The sequence below is a fragment of the Macaca nemestrina genome, chromosome X (assembly GCF_043159975.1).
Source record: "Macaca nemestrina isolate mMacNem1 chromosome X, mMacNem.hap1, whole genome shotgun sequence".
Taxonomy (NCBI): domain Eukaryota; kingdom Metazoa; phylum Chordata; class Mammalia; order Primates; family Cercopithecidae; genus Macaca; species Macaca nemestrina.
Window position 1 is genome coordinate 104,670,442 of NC_092145.1, and position 27,700 is coordinate 104,698,141.

At 41.1% G+C, this 27,700-nt stretch overlaps 1 pseudogene; it reads left to right on the plus strand.

Annotated features, from left to right (window-relative positions):
• The first annotated feature begins 3,493 nt into the window (after positions 1 to 3,493).
• Positions 3,494 to 11,254, plus strand: LOC105465841 (X antigen family member 3-like; annotated as a pseudogene).
• The last annotated feature ends 16,446 nt before the right edge of the window (positions 11,255 to 27,700 follow it).

Here is a 27,700-nt window from a genome sequence, read left to right on the forward strand (position 1 = left end):
GGAACTGAACAATGAGATCACTTGGACTCAGGAAGGGGAACATCACACACCGGGGCCTATCATGGGGAGGGGGGAGGGGGGAGGGATTGCATTGGGAGTTATACCTGATGTAAATGACGAGTTGATGGGTGCAGCACACCAACATGGCACAAGTATACATATGTAACAAACCTGCACGTTATGCACATGTACCCTACAACTTAAAGTATAATAATAATAAATAAATTTAAAAAAAAATAAATAAATAAAATAAAAAATAAAAAAAAATATCAAAATCTCAGAATCTTTCATTTTATATCTTGGTCAATGTGTCATTTAAGCATAATGGTGACATAAAATCTGACGTGTAATAATTGTTAGTCTCCTTAGAAATGCAGGAGGATTACTGCCATGTAAGATCTTTTATTGTTACATTACTGGAAGCATGGCAGAAAACCCAGAACCACAGAAAAAAGTCATTAATCAAATCATGTATAAAAATTGGCCAAGGTGGGAGGATCGCTTGAGCCCAGGAATTTGAGACTGGCATTGATAGCATAGTGAGACCACTCTCTAAAAAATAAATGAATCAATTGCCCAGGTGTGTCCACACTTGTAGTACCACCCACTTGGGAGACTGCAGCATGAAGATTGTTTGAGCCCAGGAGTTGGAGGCTGCATAGAATGGTATGGTCATCCTACTGCCCTCCACCTTGGCAACAGAGTAACATCCTTAGAAAAAAGCATATGTAAATACAGACATAAAATTCCTTATTTCTGTCACAAAAGAAATACATCCTCCAATAAGGATGACATGGGACTTTGTGTTTCCAGTGTTTCTCAATGCAAGAGATTGGGCAAAGAAGGAAAAGCTCTCTTAAGTCCCTTTCTTTTTACTAAAAAAATGCCCTGTGGATGTGGGTACGGGTGTTATGGGATCTTTGGGGAGTCAATTTTTCTGGCTGGAAACCTCTGTGGCTGGTGGAGCCTTTGTTCAAGTTCTTGTTATGCATCCAGGAAGAATAAAGCATGCAAGCAAGTGGAGGGTAAACAAGACAAAGAGGAGCTTTATTAAGTGTTAGAACAGCTCAGAGGAGATTCCAGTGAGTAGCTCCTCTGTAGGCAGGTTGTCAGTTCAAGTGTTCAGCTCTCAGCAGAGAGGAGGCCCTGAAGAGTGTGTCTCCTCTCTGCAGGCAGGTCTTTCAAACATCTGCAGCTTTCAGCAGAGAGGAGGCCCTGGAGAGGGTAGCTCCTCTCTGCAGCTGGTTGTCCCATTGTCTCTCCATCCTCTGCTCTGCTCTGGGTGAGTTCCAGGCATTTATGGACCTCAGAGGGGAGAAAGTGCATGTACATTGGTCCATGAGTGTACCCAGAAAAGGCACCACAAGTCCACACTCTGGTCTCTGGGATTGGCAGCCTGGCCCATCCCTGGCCTGAAGGTGGGGACTTACCTAGGGCCACCCCCTTCTGCTCTGGATCCTGTTTGCCTCCCACTGAAGTCCATGGTGTTCAGACTGCTCACACCTGCAGGCCACTGCCCAGCTGCCCTCAGCACTCTCTTGGCTTCCCCTCTCATGTTTCTTGGCACTGAAATTCTGGAAGGGTATGGGGTGGCAGAGGGCTGGTATTCCAGTGCTGACCTGCCCATGTGCAAGCCCAGCTGAGCTGTGACAGTGCAGGGGCTCAGCCCACAACCTGCTCTGAAATCAGAGTGGGTGCTGGGAGCAGGGAGGGATCAAGTAGTGGGAGCAGATACCTCTGAGTCTGCAGGGACAGTGGGGACCTTCCCGGGTTTCAGAGAGTGCAGGTTGCAGGCACATCTGGGTCCTGCCCCTGGGAGGGGAGTTTCAACTGCACCCAAGGAGCTCCTGACCCGCCAACTCTGAAGGGTTGGGACTCCCACTTGTCCCAAGCCCCTGGGTCTACAACCATGGATCCAGTGGCTACAACTGCACCCAGGAGGGCAGGGATCCTGCCTGCTCATGGTCCCCCCAAGAGCACAGGGAGGCTTGGAGCTGCAGCCACAATTTGGGTGGCTGCAGTCCCGCCCAGGAGGGCAGGGCTCCTGCCTGCTCCATGGAGTGGGAATTCTGGGTCCACAGCTGCAGTTTGGGTGGCTGCAGAGGCACCCAGAGGCTCCCTCCTCAACTCGTAAAAGGTGGGGATCCCACTTGTCCCTGGCTTTTGCTGGCTCCACAGAGCATGCAGCCCTGGCTGGGCCTCCCTGCTGCAGCCAGTATGATGGCAGTGGCTGCTGCTATCACAGTGACAGAGGGAAAACTCTGGTGTTCCCTGAAAGTCTCTGGCTCAGTGTGCATGTCCCTTCCTATGCAAATTCCTGTTCCCCATGGGCCTTGCTGTCTGCCTTCTGTCCCTGCAGGGCTGTGGAAGGAAATGTTGTGACTTATTTCTTGCTAACTATAACACATAGGTCCACAGATCAGTTCTCCCAGAAGTTGAGTGTGAGTGAATGTGAGGGAAAGTGGGCAGACTTCCTATGGGTTGGGCCACTTGGTCCATGGCCTGATAGAGATCCTGATCCTTCTACTAGAGATCAGTGACACCACCATGCACTTGCTCCCTTGAGGGCCTGGACAAGGGAGGAACAAGGGCCGTAGAAGGGAGGAGGGTCAGGTGAACATGGAGTGAGTTTTGAACGGTGATATTGAGATATTTGAGTCTCAGAGGCATGAAAAAAAAGCCACACAGGGAGGACGGATTCCAAAGTCCTTAGTGGGGTCCTAGGAAGGGATAGAGGAAAGAGCGGGGTGGGGGGGGACAAGGAGGGACACCACAACCCTTAAGGCAAGCACACATCTCACTGCGCATGCTCTTTGGGCGCCCACCTCAGTGCACGTGTTCACTGGGTGTCTTCTACTCTATCTCTTCGCCCACGTGGTGAATGCCTCGGAGCTGTGGGGTCAAGTTCCTGAGGTCTGGATTCTTTCTCTCCTACTGAGAAGCAGCAGGTAGGTCCACAGTCCAATCCAACTGGGAGTTGAAGTGTGAGTGAGGGTGAGGAGAAGCCAGTGGGCTTCCAGAGGGTTGTCAGGGGGAGGGAGACTCAGAGGGAGAAGGGCCTGGAGGTCTTCATCCTTTTCATGTGGCACCACAGCCATGGGCCTTCTTTTTTGTCAGGGCTACAACTAGGGAGGCAGGAGCGCCTTGGCGCGGAGGGGATAGGGTTAAAATGGGGCGCGTGTTGCAGGTGCTGTTGGAGGTATCTGAGTCCCAGAAATGCCTTAAACCACATCAGAGATATCCAGTGTCTCTTGCCAGGAGCCTTAAGGCATTACTTTGCTAGCTTCGCCACCTTAAGTGACTGTGCAAGCATTCTATTCAGAAGGCACACAAACTTATACTTGCCCTGGGACTTACCTTCAAAGTATTTCCAAACTTTAAAAAAATAACAAGTTAACATTTGGCCATGGAAGTGCTCAAATATAGCTATCCTGTCAAGTGCATTTTCCCAATCACAGTATTTTGCATTCTCTTTGCAGAGTGAAATATAATCTGGTGAGGAAGATCAACATGTAGGCCTAGACCAAGATGAAGTTTACAAACTCCTGAGCTGATTGGGCCTATGCTTGTGAGTGCTTTAACATTTGTTGTTTTCTATTAACAGACATTTCTTTTTGTGATAGTGTTGTTGAACTAGTATACATACACTGTTAAAGGTCTTCCAAGCTGACAAAAAAATGGCATCTCATGAAGGAAAGACTGATCCAAGAGGATTATGTTCTGTTGTTGTTGTTGTTGTTTGTGTGTGTGTGTGTGTATGTGTGTGTGTGTGTGTGTGTGTGTGTTTGGAGACAAAGTCTTGCTCTGTTGCCCAGGCTCAGCTACTTCAACTTCTGCCTCCTGGGTTCAAACAATTCTCCTGCCTCATCTCCCCGAGTAGCTGGGACTACAGGTGCATACCACCATGCCCGGCTAATTTCATTTTGTATTTTAGTAGAGATGGGGGACAGAGTTTCACCGTGTTTCCCAGGCTGGTCTCAAACTCCTGAGCTCAGGCAATGCACATGCCTCGGCCTCCCAAAGTGCTGGGATTACAGGCCTGAGCCACTGTGCCTGGCGTACTTTCTGGTTTTGCCTGGATGGATAACCTTGTGTTCCCCAGATTTTGCCCATGACTTCCTCTGTATGCTTATTCATAACAGATTGCACACATCCATCTCAACATAGATTAAATCACCTTCCAAAGCCCTTGAGGGTAATTCTGTCTTAGAGTAACCTCTCTGTGGGAAGAATAACTTTATGAAGAATACGTATATGGAATAGTGTTGGAGAAATGTCTTTAGACTTACTTATGATCAGAAATATCTATGTATTCTATATATTTACATTATTGACATATATTGACAACAAAACTTTTTATTTGTACACACACAACCATGATCCCAGGAGCACAGTGATGAGGACCCCCAACAAGAAGAACCACCAACTGAAAATTAGGATCCTACACCTGGTCAGGAGAGAGATCAGGGTGCAGCTGAGATTCAAGGTGCTGGGAAGGGAAAGAAAGAATGTCTACAGTGGGGAGGAGACCTACATGTGCATCATGCCTTACGTCATGACCAGTAACGGGAGGAAAGAAAACATTAGGAAAGGATCTCAAACACTTGCTGAAAGTTGGCTGGAAAAGTGAACAGTATAGTTTGCAGCTTCATGCAGTCCCTGGATATAATGAATCTTTTCTTTTTCTTCATGATATATTTTGTATGCTTGAAAATACAGTCCTTGCTAAATCAGACTAAGCAGTTTAATTTTATGTATAAACATATGCAGTATTTCACTAGTTTAATGTGTTCTTCTTAGAATGTTGTTTTATGATCTTCTAAGTCATTGCGTCAACAGTGCTATAAACACCCTTTAATAGCATATAGAGTGCCAAGTCATCCTACTTTGTAACACCCTGAATAAAGCCCATTTGCATAGGAATGTTAGCCCCATTTTATAAATAAGAAAATTGAGGCTCAGGGATTGAGGTTTACCAAGAACACTTGACTCATGGAGACAAAATTCATATTTTGTCCCAAGGTTTGTGTTATCCATGTTGTAATAAGAAAAGGTCAGTGGTTTTGCTTAAGATACTTATTATTCGAATGTGTGTGTACCGTAAGGTACTTCAGTATTGGGCTCAGGACAAAACACAGTTCAATGAAGCAGAATAGCAACTCCAGAAAAGAGCTCAATAAATGACAGCCACTCTTTGAGTGGTATCCTTTGATTGGTATTTTTTCAAGATGTTTGGTAAAAGGTGGCTAATTCAAGACACTGGCATACAGGTAGCTATATTAGTATGATTTTGAAGGGGCTTTTAAAAGTTGCTGAAGCACTTTCATAATTAGAAAACTCAGAGTACCATAAGTTTATCCTGAATCAGAAGTTGTTTACTCAGTGGATATCATTTTCACACTAAACATTGGCAGAATTTGGGACATGGATTATTTTAGCAATTCATTGTTAAGAGGTTTCCAGAATATGACTGTCAATGATGACCACTAATTTCTTTGCACTCAATTTCCTATGCCTTCACTGGAATACAGTTACTTTCCTGTTATTTTGGTACATTATTCTAAATGTGACTTATTTATACAAAGTTACATATAGGGCCCTTGAACCTAAGCATAACGTTAATTAACTTTATCCAAATAATTTTCAAGTTACCTCAACAAGGAATGAGTGTCCAATTGTAAGATTTCTCATAAGCAGGCCAATACATTGTTCTAATCCTTTAGAAAATTACATTTCATTTATGATTAAAATTCTATCCAGACTTCAGGGAGACTTCAGATTTCTTAGTCGATATTCACTGTTCATAATACACAATGGTAAAATATGGGAAATGTAGGTGTGGTGTGATTTATCCTCAGATTGTCATTTAATATAAGATTTTATAATACAGGAAAATAAAGGTGTGACATCTTTACATGACATTTATTAGCACGGTAGTCCACAGGCTTTTATTTCATAACACTGAGGAAAAGAATACTATCATTTCCTTTTTTGTCTTTCTTGTTTGCCCGTTTTAATCAATAACCTTTGTATCTTTTAGTGCCTGACCTGGAAATTGATCTCCAGGAACTGTCTCAGTCAAAGACTGGGATGAATGCAGAGATGGTCCTGATTTCCAGGAGAAAATTCTGCCAAAATTAGAGCAATTTAAAATGCCAGAAGGAGGTATGCTATCCATTAAGAGGCAAAATTATGTGTTTTCTGTTTTTCACAATATTATACTTTTGATAATAAAAAGAGAGAACATTACTGCCCCTTTAAAACACAATTCAAATGCAGGCTTTCCTTGAAAAGTTGTTCCTACCCCATATGCCTGACTGGAAGACTTAAACACTATCAGATACAGAAACAAATTGGGTCAAAGCTGTATTGAATCATCAAATATGAAAGCATTTTCTTACTTGTGACTATAACCAAGAGCGAACAATTTTCAGATTATTTTCTAATTTCTGCTTTTAATAAATACATAATACATTTGTAATACTACTTTGTGTGAAATATGCTGAGTACTGAAGGAGGTTCTAGTATCAGATCTAACATAATTTGTGAGATTTTGGGTGAATTCCATAAATTCTACACCCATCTTTTTCTATTATAGAAAATAGTAAATGCAAATCAGATACATTAAAATCTGTTTCAAGGTTGATTTCTGTGTTTTCATGTTCTGTTGGATATAATACAAAGATATGATTTTTCATAACAATCAGTTTCCCTCCAGTTATAATATCTGAGTTGAGATTTCATGGTTCCTAAAAAATGAGTGGGCAACCTGCTTGATTTTTTTTTTTTTTCCTGTTTGGAGACGTAAATGACTATCCTTGGATTTTGTTAAATTCTGATTTCTCTGGCTCTTAAAGAATAATTGCAATTTAAACGCTTTCTGCAGTGAACCCTTGAATGACTGAATAATAAAATGGCAAAAGACTGTCAGGTTTCTGTGACTGATGTAGTAGGGAGCATGCATGTAAGTCAGTGATGCTGAAGGTGGGTGTAAGATGCCTGTGTTAAGCATGATCCCTGTCTTCCTGTTAGTCTTCATGAGCTACTGTGTGTAATTAGATTGAAGGCACATATGATAGAATCACCTCTAACCATATCATAGGTTACAGGTTTCTGCCTTGAGACATCAGATGATATGATTTAAAGTTCAAAGACCATAACATACTAATTCATGAGTAGTCGACATAAGTATTTTTTACACACTTTTCTAAATTGCTGATGGTTAATTAGAAGAACTTCTGAATTTCAAGGAAGCACTCCATATTTAGGGAAGAAATTACCTAAATGTTTTTAACTCTACACTGCTGAACCATTCCATTAGACCATACACATTGAAAAGTAGTTTTTAGTCTATTTCCAAGAGCCTACTGAAGAAGACTCAACTGTATTCTTAGGAAGGTTATAGTCTTTTTTTGTCCAGAATTAATTTCTTTTTTTATTATTGTACTATAAGTTCTAGGGTACATGTGCACAACGTGCAGGTTTGATACATAGGTATACATGTGCCATGTTGGTTTGTTGCACCCATCAATTCATCATTTACATCAGGTATTTCTCCTAATGCTATCCCTACCCCAGCTCCCCCACCCCCTAACAGGCCCTGATGTGTGATGTTCCCCGCCCTGTGTCCAAGTGATCTCATTGTTCAATTCCCACCTATGAGTGAGAAGATGCGGTGGTTGGTTTTCTGTTCTTGTGATAGTTTGCTGAGAATGATGATTTCCAGCTGCATCCATGTCCCTACAAAGGACACAAACTCATCCTTTTTTATGGCTGCAGAGAATTCCGTAGTGTATATGTGCCACATTTTCTTAAATCAGTCTGTCACTGATGGACATTTGGGTTGATTCCAAGCCTTTGCTATTGTGAATAGTGCCACAGTAAAGATATGTGTGTATGTGTCTTTATAGCAGCATGACTTATAATCCTTTGGGTATATCCCCAGTAATGGGATGGCCGGGTCAAATGGTATTTCTAGTTCTAGATCCTTGAGGAATCACCATACTGTTTTCCATAATGGTTGAACTAGTTTCCAGTCCCACCAACAGTGTAAAAGTGTTCCTATTTCTCCACATCCTCTCCAGCACCTGGTGTTTACTGATTTTTTAACGATTGCCATTCTAACTGGTGTGAGATGGTATCTCATTGTGGTTTTGATTTGCATTTCTCTGATGGCCAGTGATGATGAGCATTTCTTCATGTGTCTGTTGGCTGCATGATGTCTTCTTTTGAGAAATGTCTGTTCATATCCTTTGCCCACTTTTTGATGGGGTTGTTTTTTTCTTGTAAATTTGTTTGAGTTCTTTGTAGGTTCTTGATATTAGCCCTTTGTCAGATGAGTAGATTGCAAAAATTTTTCCCATTCTGTAGGTTGCCTGTTCACTCTGATGATAGTTTCTTTTGCTGTGCAGAAGCTCTTTAGTTTAATGAGATCCCATTTGTCAATTTTGGCTTTTGTTGCCGTTGCTTTTGATGTTTTAGACATGAAGTCTTTGCCCATGCATATGTCTTGAATGGTATTACCTAGGTTTTCTTCTAGAGTTTTTATGGTTTTAGGTCTAACATTTAAGTCTCTAATCCATCTTGAATTAATTTTCGTATAAGGAGTAAGGAAAGGATCGAGTTTCAGCTTTCTACTTATGGCTAGCCAATTTTCCCAGCACCATTTATTGAATAGGGAATCCTTTCCCCATTTCTTGTTTTTGTCGGGTTTGTCAAAGATCAGATGGCTGTAGATGTGTGGTATTATTTCTGAGGGCTCTGTTTTGTCCCATTGGTCTATATCTCTGTTTTGGTACCAGTACCATACTGTTTTGGTTACTGTAGCCTTGTATTATAGTTTGAAGTCAGATAGCATGATGTCTCCAGCTTTGTTCTTTTGACTTAGGATTGTCTTGGCAATGCGGGGTCTTTTTTGGTTCTATATGAAATTTAAAGCAGTTTTTGCCAATTCTGTGAAGAAAGTCATTGGTAGCTTAATGAGGATGACATTGAATCTATAAATTACCTTGGGCAGTATGGCCATTTTCACAATATTGATTGTTCCTATCCATGAGCATGGTATGTTCTTCCATTTGTTTGTGTCCTCTTTTATTTCACTGGGCAGTGGTTTGTAGTTCTCCTTGAAGAGGTCCTTGACATCCCTTGTAAGTTGGATTCCTAGGTATTTTATTCTCTTTGAGGCAATTGTGAATGGGAGTTCATTCATGATTTGGCTCTCTCTTTGTCTGTTATTGATGTATAAGAATGCTTGTCATTTTTCACATTGATTTTGTATCCTGAGACTTTGCTGAAGTTGCTTATCAGCTTAAGGAGATTTTGGGCTGAGATGATGGGGTTTTCTAAAGATACAATCATGTCATCTGCAAAGAGGGACAATTTGACTTCTTCTTTTCCTAACTGAATACCCTTGATTTCTTTCTCTTGCCTGATTGCCCTAGCCAGAACTTCCAACACTATGTTGAATAGGAGTGGTGAGAGAGGGCATCCCTGTCTTGTGCCAGTTTCCAAAGGGAATGCTTCCAGTATTTGCCCATTCAATATGATATTGGCTGTGGGTTTGTCATAAATAGCTCTTATGATTTTGAGATACGTTCCATCAATACCGAATTTATTGAGCGTTTTTAGCATGAAGGGCTGTTGAATTTTGTCAAAGGCCTTTTCTGCATCTATTGAGATAATCATGTGGTTTTCATCTTTGGTTCTGTTTATATGTTGGATCACATTTATTGATTTGCGTATGTGGAACCAGCCTTGCATCCCAGGGATGAAGCCCACTTGATCATGGTGGATAAGCTTTTTGATGTGTTGCTGAATCCGGTTTGCCAGTATTTTATTGAGGATTTTTGCATCTATGTTCTTCAGGGATATTGGTCTAAAATTCTCTTTTTTTGTTGTATCTCTGCCAGGCTTTGTTATCAGGATGATGTTGACCTCGTAAAATGAGTTAGAGGGGATTCCCTCTTTTTCTATTGATTGGAATACTTCCAGAAGGAATGGTACCAATCCTTGTACCTCTGGTAGAATTCGGCTGTGAATCCATCTGGTCCTGGACTTTTTTTGGTTGGTAGGCTATTAATTATTGCCTCAATTTCAGAGCCTGCTATTGGCCTATTCAGAGATTCAACTTCTTCCTGGTTTAGTCTTGGGGGAGTGTATGTGTCCAGGAATTTATCCATTTCTTCTAGATTTTCTAGTTTATTTGTGTAGAGATGTTGATAGTATTCTCTGATGGTAGTTTGTATTTCTGTGGGGTTGGTGATGATATTCCCCTTTATCATTTTTTATTGCGTCTATTTGATTCTTCTCTCTTTTCTTCTTTATTAGTCTTGCTAGCGGTCTATTTATATTGTTCATCTTTTCAAAAAACCAGCTCCTGGATTCATCGATTTTTTGGAGGGTTTTTTTATGTCTCTGTCTTCTTCAGTTCTGCTCTGATCTTAGTTATTTTTGCCTTCTGCCAGCTTTTGAATGTGTTTTCTCTTGCTTCTCTAGTTCTTTTAATTGTGATGTTAGGGTGTCAATTTTAGATCTTTCCTGCTTTCTCCTGTGGGCATTTAGTGCTATAAATTTCCCTCTACACACTGCTTTAAATGTGTCCCAGAGATTCTGGTATGTTGTATCTTTGTTCTCATTTGTTTCAAAGAATATCTTTATTTCTGCCTTCATGTCATTATGTACTCTGTAGTCATTCAGGAGCAGGTTGTTCAGTTTCCATGTAGTTGAGCGATTTTGATTGAGTTTCTTAGTCCTGAGAAACTCTCTTCTGCCTTGGAGAGTTTCTGCCGAGAGATCTACTGTTAGTCTGATGGGCTTCCCTTTGTGGGACCTTTCTCTCTGGCTGCTCTTAACATTGTGAGACCTTTCTCTCTGGCTGCTCTTAACATTTTTCCCTTCATTTCAACTTCGGTGAATCTGACATTTATGTGTCTTGCAGTTGCTCTTCTCGAGGAGTATCTTTATGGTGTTCTCTGTATTTCCTGAATTTGAATGTTGTCCTGCCTTAGTAGATTGGGGAAGTTCTCCTGGATGATATCCTACAGAGTGTTTTCCAACTTGGTTCCATTTTCCCTGTCACTTTCAGGCACACCAATCAGGCGTAGATTTGGTCTTTTCACATAATCCCATATTTCTTGGAGGCTTTGTTCATTTCTTTTTACTCTTTTTTCTCTACACTTCTCTTCTCACTTCATTTCATTCATATGATATTCAATCACTGGTACTCTTTCCTCCAGTTGATCAAGTTGGTTACTGAAGCTTGTGCATTTGTCATGTAGTTCTCATGTTATGGTTTTCATCTCTATCAGTTCTTTTAGGGACTTCTCTACATTGGTTATTCTAGTTAGCCATTCGTCACATCTCTTTTCAAGGTTTATAGTTTCTTTGCGCTGGTTACATAGTTCCTCCTTTAGCTCTGAGAAGTTTGATCGACTGAAGCCGTCTTCTTTCAACTCATCAAAGTCATTCTCCATCCACCTTTGTTCCATTGCTGGTGATGAGCTGCATTCTTTTCGAGGGGGAGATGTGCTCTGATTTTTTGAATTTCCAGCTTTTCTGCACTGCTTTTTACCCTTCTTTGTGGTTTATCTGCCTTTGGTCTTTGATGATTTTGATGTACTGATGAGGTTTTGGTGTGGGTGTCCTTTCTGTTTGTTAGTTTTCCTTCTACCAGTCAGGACCCTCAGCTGCAGATCTGTTGGAGTTTGCTTGAGGTCCACTCCAGACCCTGTTTGCCTGGGTATCAGCAGTGGAGGCTGCAGAAGATAGAGTATTGCTGAACAGCAAGTGTTGCTGTGTGATTCTTGCTCTGGAAGCTTCATCTCAGAGGTGCACCCAGTCATGTGAGGTGTGAGATGTCAGTCTGCACCTAGTGGGGGATGTCTCCCAGTTAGGTTACTCAGGGACCAGGGACCCACTTGAGCAGGCAGTCTGTCCGTTCTCAGATCTCAACTTCCATATTGGGAGAACCACTGCTCTCTTCAAAGCTGTCAGACAGGGACTTTTACATCAGCAGAGGTTTCTGCTGCTTTTTGCTTAGCTATGTCCTGTTCCCAGAGGTGGAGTCTACAGAGACAGGCAGGCCTCCTTCCCCGAGCCTCCCTGCTGCCTTGCAGTTAGATCTCAGACTGCTGTGCTAGCAATGAGGGAGGCTCTGTGGGTGTGGGACCCTCTGGGTCAGGTGTGGGATATAATCTCCTGGTGTGCCATTTGCTAAGACCCTTGGTAAAGTGCAGTATTAGGGTGGGAGTTACCCAATTTTCAGGTGTTGTGTGTCTCAATTTCCTTTGGCTAGGAAAAGGAATTCCCTTCCCCCTTGTGCTTCCCAGGTGAGGCGATGCCTCACCCTGCTTCAGCTCTTGCTGTTTGGGTTGCACCCGTGGACCAGTACCAACTGTCTGACATGCCCCAGTGAGATGAACCCGGTACCTCATTTGAAAATGCAGAAATCACCCATCTTCTGTGTCGCTCATGCTGGGAGCTGGAGGCTGGAGCTATTCCTATTCGGCCATCTTGGGCACGCCTAAGGGTTCTGACTTTCAACCCCAACCCCAACCTTCAGGGAAGGAAGAGGGGTTGAAGGTTAATTTGATCATCAATGGCAGGCCATCAGTTTAAACAATAACGGAAACCTCCATCAAAACCCAAAAGTACAGGGTTCAGAGAGCTTCTGATTAGCTGAACACATGGTGGGCAACATGCCCATGCAAGGCATGGAAGCTCCCTGCCTCTTCCCCCGTTTCTTATCCCATGTATCTCTTTATCTGCATCCTTTCTAATATCCTGTTTTAATCAATCCATAAATGTGCATGTTCCCCTGAGTCTTGTGAGGTGATGTAGCAAATTAATTGAACCCGAATAAAAGTCATATGAAATCCAATTTATAGCTGGTGTGTCAGAAGCACAGGTAAAACATCCTAGTGCTTGCAATTGGCATTAGAACTTGGGGGCCATATTGTGGGTCTGTGTGTCAACCTGTACAATCTGAGGCTATCTCTAGGTAGATTGTCTCAGAATTGAATGAGAGGACACCCAACAGGTTTGTGTTGGGAAACTCATTGCTTGCTTGGTTTGTGGAGGAATAAAACCACACATTTGGTCACAGAATTCTTTCACATTTTTTTAAAATTATACTTTAAGTACATGTGCCGAACGTGCAGGCTTGTTACATAAGTATACACGTACCATGGTGGCTTGCTGCACACATCAACCCATCATCTACATTAGGTATTTCTCCTAATGCTATCCCTCCCCTAGCCCTGCACTCCCCAACAGGCCCTGGTGTGTGATGTTCCCCTCCCTGTGTCCATGTGTTCTCATTGATCAACTCCCACTTATGAGTGAGAACATGTGGTGTTTGGTTTTCCGTTCCTGTGTTAGTTTACTGAGAAAGGTGGTTTCCAGCTTCATCCATGTCCCCGCAAAGGACATGAACTCATCCTTTTTTATGGCTGCATAGTATTCCATGGTGTGTATGTTGCACATTTTCTTTATCCAGTCTGTCACTGATGGGCATTTGGGTTGGTTCCAAGTCTTTGCTGTTGTGAGAAGTGCTGCAATAAACATATGTGTGCAAGTGTCTTTATAGTACAATGATTTATAATCCTTTGCACATATACCCAGTAATGGGATTGCTGGGTAAAATGGTAGTTTTGGTTCTAGATCCTTGAGGAATTGCCACACTGCCTTCCACAATGGTTGAACCAGTTTACAGTTCCACCAACAGTGTAAAAGTGTTCCTATTTCTCCACATCCTCTCCAGCATTTATTGTTTCCTACTTTTTAATAATTGCCATTCTAACTGGTGTGAGATGGTATCTCATTGTGGTTTTAAGTTGCATTTCTCTAATGACCAGTGATAATTAGCTTTTTTCATGTGTTTCGTGGCTGCACAAATATCTTCTTTTGAGAACTGTCTGTTCATATCCTTCACCCACTTTTTGATGGGGTTGTCTTTCTTTTCTTGTAAATTTCCATAATTTCCTTGTAGATTCTGGTTATTAGCCCTTTGTCAGATGGATAGATTGCAAAAGTTTTCTCCAGTTCTCTAGGTTGCATGTTCACTCTGATGATACTCTATTTTGCTGTGCAGAAGCTCTTTAGTTTAATTAGATCCCATTTGTCAATTTTGGCTTTTGTTGCTGTTGCTTTTGTTGTTTTAGTTATGAAGTCTTTGCCCATGCCTATGTCCTGAATGGTATTGTCTAGGTTTTCTTCTAGGGTTTTTATGGTTTTAGGTATTAAATTTAAGTCTTTAATCCATCTTGTGTTAATTTTTGTAAAAGGTATAAGAAAGAGATTGAGTTTCTGTTTTCTGTATATGGCTAGGCCATTTTCCCAACACCATTTATTAAATAGGAATCCTTTCCCTGTCACTTGTTTTTGTTAGGGTTTTCAAAGATCAGATGGTTGTAGATGTGTAGAATTATTTCTGAGACTTCTGTTCTGTTCCATTGGTCTATATATCTGATTTGGTAACAGTACCATGATGTTTTGGTTACTGTAGACTTGTAATATGGGTTGAAGTCAGATAGTGTGATGCCTCCAGCTTTGTTCATTTTGCTTATCATTTTCTTGGCTATGTGGGCTTGTTTTTGGTTCAATATAAAATTTAAAGTAGTTTTTCTCCAATTCTGTGAAGAAAGTCAATGGTAGGTTGATTGGGATAGCATTGTATCTATAAATTACTTTGGGCAGTATGGCCATTTTTGTGATATTGATACATCCTGTCTATGAGGAGGGAACTTTTTTCCATTTGTTTGTGTCCTCTCTTATTTCCTTGAATAGTGGTTTGTAGTTCTCCTTGAAGTGGTCCTTCACATCCCTTGTAAGTTCTATTCCTAAGTATTTTATTCTCTATGTAGGAATTGTGAATCAGAGTTCATGATTTGACTCTCTGTTTGGCTATTATTGGTGTACAGGAATGCTTGCAGATTTGGGGCTGATATGATGGGATTTTCTAAATATACAATCATGTCATCTGCTCTTATTATTTTGAGATAAGTTCCAGCAATACCCAGTTTATTGAGAGTTTTTAGCATGAAAGGGTGTTGAATTTTATTGAAGGCCTTTTCTGCATCTATTGAGATAATCACGTGGTTTTTGTCATTGGTTCTGTTTATGTGATGGATTACATTTATTGATTCCCATATGTTGAACTGGCTTTGTATCCCAGGAATGAAGTCAACTTTATCGTGGTGGATAAGCTTTTTGATGTGCTGCTGGATTTGGTTTGTCAGTATTTTATTGAGGATTTTCACATCGATGTTCATCAGGAATATGGGCTTGAAATTTTCTTTTTTTGTGTGTGTGTCTCTGCCAGGTTTTGGTATCAGGATGATGCTGGCCTAAAAATATGAGTTAAGGAGGACTCCTTCTTTTTCCATTATTTGGAATAGTTTCAGAAGGAATGCTACAAGCTCCTTTTTGTACCTGTGGTAGAATTTGGCTGTGAATCCTTTGGGTCCTGGACTTTTTTTGGTTGGTAGGCCATTAATTACTGCATCAATTTTAGAACTTGTTATTGGTATATTCAGGAGTTTGACTTCTTCCTGGTTTAGTCTTGGGAAGGTGTGTGTGTCCAGGAATGTATCCATTTCTTCTAGATTCTCTAGTTCATTTGTGTAGAGTTGTTTATAGTAATTTCTGATGGTAGTTTGTATTTCTGTGGGATCAGTGGTAATATTCCCTTTATCATTTTTTATTGTGTCTATTTGATTCTTCTCTTTTCTTCTTTATTATTCTGGCTAGTAGTCTATCTATTTTGTTAATTTTTTCAAATATCCAGTTTCTGGATTCATTGATTTTTTTGGAGGATTTTTGGTGTCTCTATCTCCTTCAGTTCTGCTCTGATGTTAGTTATTTCTTGTCTTCTGCTAGCTTTCGAATTTGTTTATTCTTGCTTTCCTATTTCTTTTAATTGTGACTTTAGGGTGTCAATTTTAGGTTTTTCATGCTTTTTCTTGTGGGCATTTAGTGCTATAAATTTCCCTATACACATTGCTTTAGCTGTGTCCACGAGATTCTGGTATGTTGTGTCTTTGTTCTCATTGGTTTCAAAGAACTTATTTATTTCTGCCTTAATTTTGTTATTTACCCAGTAGTAATTGAAGAGCTATTTGCTCTGTTTCCATGTAGTTGTGTGGTTTTGAGTGAGTTTCTTAATTCTGACTTCCAATTCAATTGCACTGTGGTCTGAGAGTCTGTTTGCTGTGATTTCCATTTTTTGCATTTGCTGAGGAGTGTTTTACTTTGAATTATGTGTTCTATTTTAGAATAAGTGTGATGGGGTGCTGAGAAGAATGTATATTCTGTTGATTTGGAGAGGAGACTACTGTAGATGTCTATTAGAACTCTTAGGTCCAGAGCTGAGTTGAAGTCCTGAATATCGTTGTTAATTTTGTGTCCTGTTGATCTGTCTAATATTGACAGTGGGTGTGTTAAAGTCTCCCACTATTATTGTGTGGGAGCCTAAGTCTCTTTGAAGGTCTCTAAGAACTTGCTTTATGAATCTGTTTGCTACTGTATTGGGTGCATATATACTTAGAATAGTTAGCTCTTCTTGTTGCATTGATCCATTTATTATCATGTAAAGCCCTTCTTTTTCTTTTTTGATCTTTGTTGGTTAAAATCTGTTTTCTCAGATACAAAGATGGCAACCACTGCTTTTTTTTCTTTCCATTTTCTTGGTAAATATTCCTCTATCCTTTATTTTGAGACTATGTGCGTCTCTGCCCATGGGATTGGTCTCTTGAATGCAGCACACCAATGAGTCTTGACTCTTTATCCCATTTGTCTTCTAATTGGGGCATTTATCCCATTTACATTTAAGGTTAATATTGTTATGTGTTAACAATATTAACCTTAAATGTAAATGGACTAAATGGTACAATTAAAAGACACAGACTGGCAAATTGGATAAAGAGTCAAGACCCATCAGTTTGCTGTATTCAGGAGACCCATCTCACATGCAGAAACACACATAGGCTCAAAATAAAGGGATGGAGGAAGACCTACCAAGCAAATGGAGAACAAAAAAAACCTAGTCTCTGATAAAACAGACTTTAAACCATCAAAGATCAAAAGAGACAAAGAAGGCCATTGTATAATGGTAAAGGGATCAATTCATCAGGAAGAGCTAACTATCCTAAATATATATGCAAACAATACAGGAGCACCCAGATTCAAAAAGCAAGTCCTTAGAGATGTAAAAAGAGACTCAGACTCCCATACAATATAATGGGAGACTTCAACACTCCACTGTCAACATCAGACAGATCAACAACACAGAAAGTTAACAAGGCTGTCCAGGAATTGAACTAACTCTGCACCAAAGGGCCTTAATAGACATCTACAGAACTCTCCAATCCAAATCAACAGAATATACATTCTTCCCAGCACCACATCAAACTTATTCCAAAATTAACCACATAGTTGTAAGTAAAGCATTCCTCAGAAAAAGTAAAAGAACAGATATTATAACAAACTGTCTCTCAGGCCACAGTGCAATCGAACTAGAACTCAGGACTAAGAAACTCAATCAAAACCACTCAACCACATGGAAACTGAACAACCTGCTCCTGAGTGACTACTGGGTACATAACGAAATGAAGGCAGAAATAAAGATGTTCTTTGAAACTAATGAGATCAAAGATACCACATACCAGAATCTCTGGGACACATTTAAAGCAGGGTGTAGAAGGAAATTTATAGCACTAAATGCCCACAAGAGAAAGCTGGAAAGATCTAAAATTGACATCCTAACATGACAATTAAAAGAACCAGAGAAGCAAGAGCAAACACATTAAAAAGCTAGCAGAAGGCAAAAACAACAGACACATGAAAAAATGCTCATCATCACTCGCCATCAGAGAAATGCAAATCAAAACCATGATGAGGTACCATCTCACACCAGTTAGAATGGCAATCATTAAAAAGTCAGGAAACAACAGATGCTGGAGAGGATGTGGAGAAATAGGAACACTTTTACACTGTTGGTGGGATAGTAAACTAGTTCACCCATTGTGGAAAACAGTATGATGATTCCTCAAGGATATATAACTAGAAATACCAATTGACCCAGCCATCCCATTACTGGATATATACCCAAAGGCTTATAAATCATGCTGCTATAAAGACACATGCATATGTATGTTTATTGTGGCACTATCCACAATAGCAAAGACTTGGAATCAACCCAAATGTCCATCAGTGACAGACTGGATTAAGAATATGTGGCACATATACACCATGGAATACTATGCAGCCATGAAAAAGGATGAGTTTGTGTCCTTTGTAAGGACATGGATGCAGCTGGAAACCATCATTCTCAGCAAACTATCACAAGAACAGAAAACCAACCGCCGCATGTTCTCACTCATAGGTGGGAATTGAACAGTGAGATCACTTGGGCTCGGGAAGGGGAACATCACACACCAGGGCCTATTATGGGGAGGGAGTAAGGGGGAGGTATGACATTGGAAGTTATACTTGATGTAAATGACGAGTTGATGGGTGCTGATGAGTTGATGTGTGCAGCACCCCAATATGGCACAAGTATACATATGTAACACACGTGCACATTGTGCACATATACCCTAGAACTTAAAGTAAAATTAAAAAAAAAAAACCTCCAAAAAATCAATGAATCCAGGAGTTGGTTTTATGAAAAGATGAACAAAATTGATAGACCGCTAGCAAGACTAATAAAGAAGAAAAGAGAGAAGAATCAAATAGATGCAATAAAAAATGATAAAGGGGATATCACCACTGATCCCACTGAAATACAAACTACCATCGGATAATACTATAAACACCTCTATGCAAATAAACTAGAGAACCTAGAAGAAATGGATAATTTCCTGGACACTTACACTCTCCCAAGACTAAACCAGGAAGAAGTTGAATCTCTGAACAGACCAATGCAGGCTCTGAAATTGAGTCAATAATTAATAGCCTACCAACCAAAAAAAGTCCAGGACCAGACGGATTCACAGCCAAATTCTACCAGAGGTACAAGGAGGAGCTGGTACCATTCCTTCTGAAACTATTCCAATCAATAGAAAAAGAAGGAATATTCCCTAACTCATTTTATAAGGCCAAAATCATCCTGATACCAAAGTCTGGCAGAGACACAACAAAAAAAGAGAATTTTAGACCAATATCCCTGATGAACATCGATGCAAATATCTTCAATAAAATACTGGCAAACCCAATTCAGCAGCATATCAAAAAGCTTATCCACCATGACCAAGTGGGCTTCATCCCTGGAATGCAAGGATGGTTCAACATATGCAAATCAAGAAACGTAATCCAGCATATAAACAGAATCAAAGACAAAAACCACATAATTATCTCAATAGATGCAGAAAAAGCCTTTGACAAAATTCAACAGCCTTTCCTGCTAAAAACGCTCAATATATTCGGTATTGATGGAATGTACCTCAAAATAATAAGAGCTATTTATGACAAACCCACAGCCAATATCGTGATGAATGGGCAAAAACTGGAAGCATTCCCTTTGGAAACTGGCACAAGACAGGGATGCCCTCTCTCACCACTCCTATTCAACATAGTGTTGGAAGTTCTGGCTAGGGCAATCAGGCAAGAGAAAGAAATCAAGGGTATTCAGTTGGGAAAAGAAGAAGTAAAATTGTCCCTGTTTGCATATGACATGATTGTATATTTAGAAAACCCCATCATCTCAGCCCAAAATCTCCTTAAGCTGATAAGCAACTTCAGCAAAGTCTCAGGATACAAAATCAATGTGCAAAAATTACAAGCATTCTTATACACCAGTAACAGAGAAGCAGAGAGCCAAATCATGAATGAACTCCCATTCACAATTGCCTCAAAGAGAATAAAATACCTAGGAATCCAACTTACAAGGGATGTCAAGGACCTCTTCAAGGAGAACTACAAACCACTGCTCAGTGAAATAGAAGAGGACCCAAACAAATGGAAGAACATACCATGCTCACAGATAGGAAGAATCAATATTGTGAAAATGGCCATATTGCCCAAGGTAATTTATAGCTTCAATGTCATCTCCATTAAGCTACCAATGACTTTCTTCACAGAATTGGAAAAAACTGCTTTAAATTTCATATGGAACCAAAAAAGACCCCGCATTGCCAAGACAATCCTAAGTCAAAAGAATAAAGCTGGAGGCATCAGGCTACCTGACTTCAAACAAGGCTACAGTAACCAAAACAGCATGGTACTGGTACCAAAACAGACATGTATACCAATGGAACAGAACAGAGCCCTCAGAAATAATACCACACATCTACAGCCATCTGATCTTTGACAAACCTGACAAAAACAAGAAATGGGGAAAGGATTCCCTATTTAATAAGTGGTGCTGGGAAAATTGGCTAGCTACAAGGAGAAATCTGAAACTGGATCCTTTTCTTACTCCTTGTACGAAAATTAACTCAAGTTGGAATAGAGACTAAAATATTAGGCCTAAATCCATAAAAACCCTAGAAGAAAACTTAGGTAATACCATTCAGGACATAGGCATGGCCAAGGACTTCGTGTCTAAAACACCAAAAGCAACGGCAGCAAAAGCCAAAATTGACAAATGAGATCTAATTAAACTAAAGAGCTTCCACACAGCAAAAGAAACTACCATCAGAGTGAACAGGCAACCTACAGAATGGGGGAAAATTTTTGCAATCTACTCATCTAACAAAGCGCTAATATGCAGAACCTACAAAGAACTCAGACAAATTTACAAGAAAAAACAAACAACCCCATCAAAAAGTGGGCAAAGGATATGAACAGACATTTCTGAAAGAAGACATGCATACAACCAACAGACACATTGAAAAGTGCTCTTCATCACTGGCCATCAGAGAAATGCAAATCAAAACCACAATGAGATACCATCTCACACCAGTTAGAATGGCAATCATTAAAAAGTCAGGAAACAACAGGTGCTGGAGAGGATGTGGAGAAATAGGAACACTTTTACACTGTTGATGGGATTGTAAACTGGTTCAACCATTGTGGAAAACAGTGTGGTGATTCCTCAAGGATCTAGAACTAGAAATACCATTTGACCCAGCCATCCCATTACTGGGTATATACCCAAAGGATTATAAATCATGCTGCTATAAAGACACATGCACATGTATGTTTATTGCGACACTCTTCACAATAGCAAAGACTTGGAATCAACCCAAATGTCCATCAGTGGCAGACTGGATTAAGAAAATGTGGCACATATACACCATGGAATACTATGCAGCCATAAAAAAGGATGAGTTTGTGTCCTTCGTAGGGACATGGATGCAGCTGGAAACCATCATTCTTAGCAAACTATCACAAGAACAGATAACCAACCACTGCATGTTCTCACTCATAGGTGGGAAGTGAACAATGAGATCACTTGGACTCGGGAAGGGTAACATCACACACTGGGGCCTATTATGGGGAGAGGGGAGGGGAGAGGGATGACATTGGGTGTTATACCTGATGTAAATGACGAGTTGATGGGTGCTGATGAGTTGATGTGTGCAGCACACCAACATGGCACAAGTGTACATATGTAACAAACCTGCACATTGTGCACATGTACTGTAGAACTTAAAGTATATATATAAAAAAGAAATAATATCAAACTACAAAGTGTTGATTACCCTAAATTTTAAGGTGTAAACCAACCTTGTCCAACCTGTGGCCTGCAGGCTGCATGCAGCTCAGGATGGCTTTGAATGCAGCCCAGCAAAAATTCATAAACTTTCTTAAAACATTAAGAAATATATATATTGTTATGTGTGAATTTGATCCTGTCATTTTGATGCTAGCTAGTTATTTTGGCCATTAGTTGATGCAGTTTCTTCATAGTGTTGATCATCTTTACAATTTGGTATGGTTTTGCAGTGGCTGGTATCAGTTTCTTCTGTCCATATTTAGTGCTTCCTTCAGGAGCTCTTGTAAGGCAGGTCTGGTGGTGACCAAATCTCTCAGCATTTGCTTGTCTGTAAAGGTTTTTATTTCTCCTTCACTTATGAACCTTAATTTGGCTGGATATGAAGTTCTGGGTTGAAAATTATTTTTTTTAAGTGTGTTGAATATTGGCCCCCACTCTCATCTGGCTTGTAGGATTTCTGCAGAGATCTGACAGGCTTCCCTTTTTGGGAAACCCCACCTTTCTCTCTGGCTGCCCTTAACATTCTTTCCTTTGTTTCAACCTTGGTTAACCTGACGATTATGTGTCTTGGTGTTGCTCTTCTCAAGGAGTATCTTTGTGGTGTTCTCTGTATTTCCTGAATTTGAATGTTGGGCTATCTTACTAGGTTGGGGAAGTTCTCCTGTACAATATCCTGGAGAGTGTTTTCCAACTTGTTTCCATTCTCCTTGTCACTTTCGCGTAAACCAATCAATCATAGGTTTAGTCTTTTCACATAGTCCCATATTTCTTGGAGGCTTTGTTTGTTTCTTTTCATTCTTTCTTCTCTACTCTTGTCTTCTTGCTTCATTTTATTAAGTTGATTTTCAATCCTTTCTTCCACTAGATCTATTTGGCTATTGATACTTGTGTGTGACTCACGATATTCTTGTGCTGTGTTTTTCAGCTCCATCAAGTCATTTATGTTCTTCTCTAAACTGGTTATTCTAGTTTGCAATTCCTCCATTGTTTTTTCACGGTTCTTAGCTTCCTTGCATTGGGTTAGAGCATGCTCCTTTAGCTAGGAGGAGATTGTTATTACCCACTTATTGAAGCCTATTTCTGTCAATTCATTAAACTCATTGTCCATCCAGCTTTGTTCCCTTGCTGGCAAGGAGTTGCGATTCTTTGGAGGAGAAGAGATGTTCTTGTTTTTGGAATTTTCAGCCTTTTTGCACTGGTTTCTCCTTAGCTTCATGGATTTATCTACCTTTGGTCTTTGCTGTTGGTAACCTTTGGCTGAGATTTTTGAGTGGATGTCCTTTTTGTTGATGTTGATGCTATTCCTTTCTGTTTGTTAGTTTTTCTTCTAACAGTCAGGCCCCTCTGCTGTAGGTGTGTTGGAATTTGTTGCAGGTCCACTCCAGACCCTGTTTGCCTGGGTGTCACCAGCAGAGGCTGCAGAACAGAAAATATTGCTGCCTGTTCCTTCCTCTGGAAGCTTCATCTCAGGGAGACACTTGTCACATGCCAGCCGGAGCTCTGCTCTATGAGATGTTTGTCGAGCCTTGCTGGGAAGTGTCTCCCAGTTAGGAGGCATGGGGTTCAGGGACTCACTTGAGGAGGCAGTCTGTTTCTCAACAGCTTGAGCACTGTGCTAGGAGATCCACTGCTCTCTTCTGAGCCAGCAGGCAGGAACATTTAAGTCAGCTGAAGCTACACCCACGACTTCCCATCCCTCCAGGTGCTCTGTACTAGGGAGATGGGAGTTTTATCTATAAGCCCCTGTCTGGGGCTGCAGGCTTTTTTTCAGAGATGCCCTCCCCAGAGAGGAGAAATCTAGATAGGCAGTCTGGCCACAGTGGCTTTGCTAAGCTGTTGTGAGCTCCACCCAGTTTCAACTTCCAGGCAGATTTGTTCACTGTGAGGGGAAAACCACTTGTTCAAGCCTTGGTAACGGCAGATGACCCCCCACTCCCCCACCAAGCTCTAGTGTCCCAGGTCGAGTTCAGACTACTGTGCTGGCAGTGAGAATTTCAAGCCAGTGGATCTTAGCTTGCTGGGCTTTGTGGGGGTGAGATCTGCTGTGCTAGACCACTTAGCTCCCTCGCTTCAGCCCCCTTTCCAGGGATGTGAGTGGTTCTGCCTCACTAGCATTCCAGGTGCCAGTGGGGTATGAAAAATAAACTCCTGCAGCTAGGTCGGTGTCTGTCCAAATGGCTGCCCAGTTTTGTGCTTTAAACCCATGGCCCTAGTGGTGTAGGCACCTGAGGGAATCTGTTCTGCGAGTTGTGAAGACCATGGGAAAAGTGTAGTGTCTGGGCCAGAATGCACCATTCCTCAAGGCACAGTCCCTCATGGCTTCCCTTGGCTAAGGGAGGTAGTTTCCCTACCCTTTGCACTTCTCAGGTGAGGTGACACCCTACCCTGCTTCAGCTCACCCTCCATGCACTGCACCCACTGTCTAACAAGTCCCAATGAGATAAGACCCATACCTCAGTTGGAAATGCAGAAATCACCCACCTTCTGCTTTGATCTCCCTGGGAGCTGCAGATTGGAGCTGTTTTTATTCTGCCATCTTCTTGTTTTTCTTTCAATAGTCAGGTCCTTCTTATTTAGGGCTGCTTCAGTTTGCTTGGCATTCACTTCAGTCCTTATTCATCTGATTAGCCTCTGTGCCTGGATATGTCTCTCAATGAGGCTGGAGAACAGCAAATATGGGTGCCTGCTCCTTCTTCTGGGGACCTGTGACCTCGAGAGGCACCAACCTAATGCCAGTAGGATCGCTGTTGTATAGGGTGTCTGAGAACCCCTATTGGAGGGTCTCGCCCAGTTTGTGGCACAGGGAACAGGACCTGTTTAACAAAGCATTTTGTCCCTTGTTGGAGAGGGTGTGTTTCAATGGGGGAAACCCACTTGTCTGGGCTGCCCAGATTCCTCAGAACTACCAGAAAGAGAGGCTAAGTCTGCTGGTCCACAGAGACTGTGGCCACCCCTCCCTCTACGGACTCAGGCCCAGGGAGATCTGAATTCTGTCCCTGAGCCTCTGGTTGGAGTTACTGGAGATCCTCCAGGGAAGCCCCACTCACTGAGGAGGATGGGTCAGGGTTAGGCCTGAAGAGGCACTCTGGCCACAGACTGCCACAGTTGGTATGTCGGCTTGTGGGGACAAATCTTTGGACCAAGCCGTCCAGCCTCCCTGGCTCCAGCAGGGGAAAAGTGCAGCCTGGAGCTATCAAATGGGTGCCTCCTTTCCCCCATCCAGGGAGCTTAGTGTGTTAGGCAGGTGTGAGTCCCAGTACTGGCTGCTGTCCCCAAGGAACTCAAAGGGCTTAGAAAGCAGGCAGCTGCAGCAAGTGCTGGTTGCCCCTCCCCCTGGGAGTTCAGTAGGCTTAAGCAGATTCCAGCTGAGAGACTGTAAGTATCTGTGCATTTCTGAGTTGGGACTCTAGGGCCTCGTGGTATGAGTTTAGGAGTGGGATCTTCCTATCCATGGGTTGCACAGTTCTGTGGAAAAATCACAGTTTTCCCGGCTGCATAGCATGCTCACTCACCACCTCCCTTGGCTGGCGGGAGGGGGTTCCCCTTCCTCATGTGGCTCTCAGGTGGTTCACTGCACCACACTGCTCTTCTCTCTCTCCATGAGTCACGCCAGCCTTCTAGTCAATTTTGATGAGACAACCTGGATACCTTGGCTGCCTGTGCAGGCTTCACATGCTTATTATGTTTTTTTTTTTTTTTTAATCAGAGCCTCAGAGTGTCTTTGCTTCTAATTGGCCATCTTGGCCCCGCACCTCTATATGGATTTTGTTACGTTGAAGTGTGTTTCTTCTATCTTCAGTTTTTTTTAGGGTTTTTAAAATCATGAATTGATGTTGCATGGCAAATAATCTTTCTAATGTATTGCTGAATTTGGATGGCTAATATTTGTTAGACTTTTTGCATAAATATATTTTAGCGATATTGGCCTGCAGTTTTTGATGTGTCTTTGGTTTCAGTATCAGAATAATACTGGCCCCATAGCATGAGTTGAGAGGTATTCCCTCATCTTCCAATTTTTGGAATAGTTTGAGTAGGATTGGTATAATATTAGTTCTTCTTTAAACGTTTGGTGGAGTTCAGCAGTGAAGCCACAAGGTCTCAGGCTTCTCTTTACTAGGAGAACTTTTATTATGGCTTTATCTTGTTATTTGTTATTGGTTCGTTCAGATTATGGATTTCTTCCTGGTTCAATCTTGGTACATTGTATGTATCCCAGAATTTGTCTATTTCTTCAACATTTTCCAATTTATTGGCATATTTTTGTTCATAGTAGTCACTAATGATGATTTGAATTTCTGCAGTATCACTGTAATGTCTCCTCTTTAGTTTCCGATTTTATTTATGTGGATCTTCTGTGTTTTTTTCTTATTTAGTCTGGCTAAAGATCTGTCAATTTTGTGTAGCTTTAAAAAAACCCAACTTTTTGTTCCGTTATTTTTTTTGTATTTTTAATCTCAATATTATTTATTTCTGCTCTGATCTTTATTATTTCTTTTCTTCTCTTGTTATTAATCTCTAGTTTAAGTCTATTGTGTTCAGAGAAGATGCTTGATATTGTTTCCATTTTTTTTTTTAATGTTTTGGACTGGGCATAGTGGCTCATGCCTGTAATCCCAGCACTTTGGGAGCCCGAGGTAGGCAGATCACAAGGTCAGGAGATTGAGACCATCCTGGCAAACACAGTGAAACCCTGTCTCTACTAAAAATACAAAAAATTAGCTGGGCGTGGTGGCAGGTGCCTGTAGTCCCAGCTACTCAGGAGGCTGAGGCAGTAGGATGGTGTGAACCTGGGAGGCGGAGCTTGCAGTGAGCTGAGATCACACCACTACACTCCAACCTGGGTGACAGAGCGAGACTCTGTCAAAAAAAAAAAAAAAGAAAAGACTTGTTTTGTGTCCCAACAGATAGTCTATCCTTGAGAATGATCCATATGTTGAGGAAAATAATTTATATTCTGCAACTCTTGGATAAAATGTTCTGTAAACATCTAGTAGCTCCATTTGATCTACAGTGCAGATTAATCTGAAGTTTTTCTGTTGATTTTCTGTCTGGAAGACCTGTCCAATGCCAAAAGTGCAGTGTTGAAGTCTCCTGCTCTTGTTTTATTGGGGTCTAGGTGTAGTGTGTTTCTTGTAAGCAAGATCGATTGGTCTTGTTTTTCTATCCATTCTTCTAGTCTATGTATTTTTATGGGAGAACTTAGTCTATTTACATTCAATGTTATTATTCATAAGTAAGGAATTACTCCTGCCATTTTGTTATTTGTTTTCTTGTTGTTTTGTGGTCTTCTCTTTCTTTCTTTCTTTCTTTCTTTCTTTCTTTCTTTCTTTCTTTCTTTCTTTCTTTCCTTCTTTTCTTTCTTCTCTTTCTCTCTCTCTCCTTCCTTCCTTCCTTCCTTTCCTCTCCTCCTTCTTCTTCCTCCTCTTCCTCTTCCTCCTCCTCTTACTCTTTCTTTCTTTCTCTTTCTTCTTTCCTTCCTTCCTTCCTTCCTTCCCCCTTCCTTCCTTCCTTCCTTCCTTCCTTCCTTCCTTCCTTCCTTCCTTCCTTCTTTCTTTCTTTCTTTCTTTCTTTCTTTCTTTCTTTCTTTCTTCTTTCTTTCTTTCTTTCTTTCTTCTTTCCTTCTTCTTTTCTTTCTTCTCTTTCTCTCTCTCTCCTTCCTTCCTTCCTTCCTTTCCTCCTCCTCCTCCTTCTTCCTCCTCTTCCTCTTCCTCCTCCTCTTCCTCTTTCTTTCTTTCTCTTTCTTTCTTTCCTTCCTTCCTTCCTTCCTTCCTTCCTTCCTTCCTTCCTTCCTTCCTCCTTCCTTCTTCCTTCCTTCCTTCCTTCCTCCTTCCTTCCTTCCTTCCTTCCTTCCTTCCTTCTTTCTTTCTTTCTTTCTTTCTTTCTTTCTTTCTTTCTTTCTTTCTTTCTTTCTTTCTTTCTTTCTTTCTTTCTTTTCTTTCTTTCTTTCTTTCTTTCCTTTCTTTCTTTCTTTCTTTCTTTCTTTCTTTCTTTCTTTCATCTTCTGCTAATGAAGATGATTTCCTCTGGTGATATAATTTAGTCTCT